The sequence below is a fragment of the Nematolebias whitei genome, chromosome 12 (genome assembly GCF_014905685.2).
Source record: "Nematolebias whitei isolate Nwh7 chromosome 12, NemWhi1, whole genome shotgun sequence".
Taxonomy (NCBI): Eukaryota; Metazoa; Chordata; class Actinopteri; order Cyprinodontiformes; family Rivulidae; genus Nematolebias; species Nematolebias whitei.
In genome coordinates, this window is record NC_056509.1 from 18036030 (window position 1) to 18041531 (window position 5502).

The window sequence follows — 5502 nt, forward strand, 5'->3', positions numbered from 1 at the left end:
CCATCTCTCTGATCTGCTACAACCGTATGTCCCACCACGTTCTCTGAGGTCAGCAGACCAGTTGCTCCTCACAGTTCCAGGAACTCGTCTTAAGCGCAGAGGTGACAGGGCCTTCTCTGTAGCAGGACCAAGACTCTGGAACGAGTTACCTCTGCTTGCCAGACAGGCCCCCTCCTTCTCAGTTTTCAAGTCCTGTTTAAAAACTCACTACTATTTGGTGGCTTTCAACACCAGAGGATCTGTGTTATGAACCTGTACGCTCCACACTGGTTTGTCGTCATTATCTGCATCGTTTTTATGTCTATATTCTGATTTACTTCATTTTGTATTTTTCTTTGTGTGTTATCTGTTGTTCTGTCTGTACAGCACTTTGGTTGGCCTTGTCACTGTTTTAAGTGCTATATAAATAATATGGTATGGTGTGGTATGGTATCTTTTTAGTACTGAAGAATATACAGCAGCATGATCCACTTGCTCTTGCCGAGGTCAGATGCTTTTCCCCTCCCCTCCCTCTCCGCTTTGCTTTACAGCTCTGTCTGTCTGTGAAACTGCTTCTGAGCCTCTCTTGCATATCTTCCGAACCATAATTACGGACTGGTTTTAATCAGTTGGTCCCTCAACTCAATTTACAACATTTCTTCGAAGAGAAGACAGGCTTTAGGTGAGCCGATTTGCCCTGTTGGCACGCACGCAGCTGGATATCTCATCAACTTGAAGACTTGATGATGTGGCTATCTCTGCTGCCATTTGTGGAGTTTAAGGACACATATTTAATTGGATTTACGATAACTGGTTCCTGCTTTTTGGATTCAGCTTGTTGCTGGTTTTATCTACAATCAAGGAAGTCATCGGCAGCACATTGGGACCTGATCACGCTGCTTGCCTTTATGATGGCTTGGTTCGTGCCTCGAGTACCCAGACTCAAATGCTTTGGGCTGAATGGATCAGATCTTGGGATTTTACTCAGGCACATTCCATTGGTGTGGCCATGTAATTTGGACATTTTGGAACCGTTTGGTTCACAGACTCAAGGTAGATGTCATTAAGTTCTGCCTGTTCCCAAAACAACTGTGTGTTTATCTGAATTTGGCTCCCCTGGCTGGCCTTGAAGGCCACCTTATCTGAACTTGCCTGGAGAACATGTGGTCTGACGCTCCCCACCCCCCACCCACCCACCCCCGAGGAATTTCCAACTGATCAACAAGAGGAAACCAGTTGAATAAACATTATGTCATCATTTTAGGTGTTGTCCTTGGCCATTCCCCGACATCCCTCGAGAATGTTTACAGATCTCACCAGAGGGAACTGGCTGATTATTCTATCCTTATCAAATTTCTTACAGTACCCTCGAGAGCGTCCGTGGACATTGCTCACCGCACTCGTCATCTCCCCCCTCTGCGGAATGTCTATGTCATGTGCTTGTTTGTTTGAGGTTGCTTTTTAATATTAGAGTTTTTCCAAGGAGAAAAAATCTGATAGGAATTTTTTCGCCTCCAATTCCTACATGTGTCCAGTTTGACTACTTTTTGAAGTCTAAACAGATCTCACTTGTAAATGAGTCTTCTAGGTTCATTGTGACTTATCTGTCTAAATAAAGGTTGAATGAATGAATGAATATAATCAGCAGCATGAGATCAGCAGCATGGATAATCAGCAGTACAGATAAATCACCTATCACCAATTAAAGTGGCATTACAGTGATTTTTTTTACAGTGATTATCCTTGTTAGAGATTCATGAGTCTAACAGCTTCAGGGTAGAAGCTGTTCCTCAGTCTAGTGAGTCTACACTTAATGCTCCACAACCTCTTGCCTGAGGGGAGTGGGGCAAAAAGTGTGTGTGCTGGGTGAGTGGGGTCCTTCATGATGCAGGTAGCCATCTTCCTGCATCTGAAGGTGTAGATATCTGTGATGGTGGGGAGGCTGACTCCAACTCTTATGGTCCTTGTTTGTATGACTGCTCCAAAGGAGTGTTGCAGGGAGGACTCAGAATCACAGATATTAGGGGTAGATGCAAGGCTGGTCAAGGAGACAGGGAATAACTGGAAACAGGAGATACAGGGAGTACATAAGAGAGCACAGGTAAGCTTAGCACAATCAGTCTAGAAACACTAGGACAGGATGAGGTACCATTAATGGGACAATGTTTCAGCAGAAACTTGTAGATCCAAGAGCCTTAAGTACTGAAGGCCCTCATCAGTACATGGGAAACAGCTGGAGATACTTAGCTCCGCCCTACCCTCAGGAGCTTCAAGAGAGTGGAGTGTAGGAGAAAACCCAGAATGCCCACAGTACCCCTCTCTCGATAATCAGCTCTCGGCAATCTCAAATGCCCGGAGGGTCTTGTAGAATGATGAGATGAGACTGGGATAAAAGATGAATGAGCAGGGAGTCCATTATCTCTTTTCTGGTCCATAACCTTCCCAGTTGACCAAGTACTGGAAGCTGCGCCCTCTGTGACGGATATCACGAATGTGGCAAACTGTGACAGCTGGGTGTCTGTCAATGTTCCGAGTTTGGTGGGAGAGATTGGCAGGAGGGTAGAGAGTACTTTCTGATACTGGTTTGATTTTAAAAACATGAAAGGTAGGGTGGATTCACATAGTAGGGGTAATTAGAGTCCAGCTGTAGATTGGTTGATGATTTTTTTCAATGGGGTATGGACCAATTTATCTGGGGCTCAACTTTTTAGGGGTGTCCTTGAGATTGATGTCATGGGTGCAAAGCCTTACCGTTTGCCCTGGTTGATATTCAGGAGCTGGGGATTGGTGTCTGTCAGAAATTCATTTATTTTGCTATGCCATCCCAAGGAGAGCTTCTTTGGCCTGTTGCTAGACCCTGCAACAGAGGTGAGGATGCTGCTGCACTGAAGGATCTGAAATTTCACACTCCTGACCATGAAACAAAGGAGGCAAGTATCCTTGGGATGTTTTTAAAGGGGACAGTTCAGTTGCAGAAGAAGTAAGTGGATAGATTGTTATATACTGTACAACACACATCAACACAGCCTCCAGTTCCTGATTACATCTTTCTGTTAGAACACTGGACCGGGGAAGGTAACCAGATGTTCAAGTGACCAATGCTCCTAGGGCTCAGCAGAATGCCTTCCAGACATGGGAGATGAATTTAGGATCCCGATCTGAAGCGATGTCTATAGAAATGTGATGGATGTGAAAATGTTATTACTCAGAAGTTGAGAGGTTTCAAAAGCTGAAGGAAGTTTGACCAGATGTATGAAATGTGCAGATTCAGAAAAAGTATCTACTAACATCAAGATGCTAATATTACCATCTACAGGAGGGAGGCCGGTGACGAAGCCCAGCCAGGACATTATGACACCAGGGTCTGCTAAGAACTAGAAGTGGTTGACATAAGCTGGCAGGTGGTTTATTACCATGCTTACTCCTGGCACAAGTAGCACAAGCTGAAACATACTCTTTAATTTCACTGTTCATGTTAGGCCAAAAAAATGTTTCTTGGTGACGAACATTCTATTAATTCCTATATGATGTCAATTTGGAAGTATGAATCCACCCCATAACTTGACCCTTTTTGACTTCAGGAATTAACAATTTGCCCATGGGCCTAGCACCTAGATCTTTATCGGTCCTCTGACCCTCCTGGATAACCTTGAACATGTTGCAGGCCACCATACCAATGGTACATGCAGCAGGCAAGCTGTTTTTGTCTTGTTTGGTAGCCTAAGAGAATGAGGACTGACAGGACAGAGCATCAGGTTTAATATTGCAAAAGCTTGGGCTATGGTGAACTTAAAATTATATCCTATAGTTAGGGTCGGCTTGGGTTTCCTGAGCTTCCCTTAGTTATGCTGCTATAGGCTTAGAATGCTGGAGGACAAACTTACAACACGCTTTTCATTCTGCTACTATCTTTACATACTCTGCTAAACCTGTTTTGTATTTGTAATAATTTTTTATATTCTTAGCATGTGTTTTTTTGTCTTTCAGTTACACCTGGACCTATATCTGGACCTACCATTCTGTGTTCGTCTGTCACTCCTTCCTGTCCTCTCAAACCAGCCGGTCAAAGCAAATGGCTGCTTGTCCTGAGCCTGTTTCTGCTGGAGGTTTCTTCCTTTTAAAAGGGAGTTTTTCCTTTCCACTGTTGCCTCTGTGCTTGCTCAGGATGGGAGACTGCAATGAATCCAAGATTCAACTTGTCTGCTGGATTCATTAGATAGATACTTTACTAACTGGCTTTTCTATGTACGTGAATGTTCCTGTAAAGTGTCCTGAGACAACTTTGCTGTGATTTGGAGCTATATAAATAATCTTAATTGAATTGAACTGAAATGAAGGACAGAGCATCAGGTTTAATATTGCAAGAGTTTGGACGATAGGTTATGGTGAACTTAAAATTAGCACAAAAAACATTGGCGATGTACGACTGAAAGTGGCAACTTTAAACGTAGGGACAATGAAAGGGTAAGGTAGAGCTTGACGGATGTTAATTTGCTTAGCATTCTGAATGCAGGCAAGGTTTTTGAGGTTGGTCCAGATTATGAATGGTTGATTGCTACCCTCCAGCCAGTGTCTCTACTCTTCAAAGGCTAACTTTATGAGCAATAGCTCACTGTTACCTACATCATAATTTTATTTTGCTGGGGATAATTGTATGGAGAAAAAAGAACAAGGATGAAGTGTATCATCTGTTTCTGACCTCTGAGACAGCACTGCCCCAACTCCTGAATCTGCTGCATCTACCTCCACCCCCCCCCCCCCCTCCTATTTTTTGGTATCTGGGTGAGAGAGGATGGGAGCAGAGGTGAAAATTTCCTTTAATTTACAGAGCCACTAGGGAGCACAAACCTGTGTATCTCTTGTGCCAGTCCCAAGACCAGGTAAATGGTGAGGGTTTTGTCAGGAAGGGCATCCGGCATAAACAACACTTTTGTCAAAACTAACATGAGAGTTCATCTAAGCAACTCCATACCAGATCAGTCAAAGCCCAGGCTAACAATGACCACCACCGATTGTGTTGACAAACAGGGTGCTAGCAGAAATTCTGCTACTGTTAGTCAAAAACCACGAGAAGGGAAACTTGTCAGGAGACAAAGGGAGAAGAGGAAAGTCAAGAATGTACGACTGAAAGTGGCAACTTTAAACATAGGGACAATGAAAGGGTAAGGTAGAGAGCTGGCTGACATGATGCAGAGAAGGAAGGTACATGTTTTATGTGGCCAAGAGACCGAGTGGAAGGGCAGCAAAGCTTGCAGCATGGAGCAGGGTTTAAACTGTTTTACCATGATGTGGATAGAAAGAGAAATGGCATAGGGGTGGTCCTGAAGGAGAAGTTGGCAAAGAATGTAGTAGAGGTGAAGAGAGTGTCAGATAGGGTGATGTATCTAAAACTAGAAGTAGAAGGTCTGATGCTAAATGTTGTTCGTGGTTGTGCGCTACAGGCTGGATGTGACATAGAAGAGAAAGGTACATTTTGGAAGGATCTGGATGAATTGATAGAGAGTATTCCCAGGGAGGAGAGAG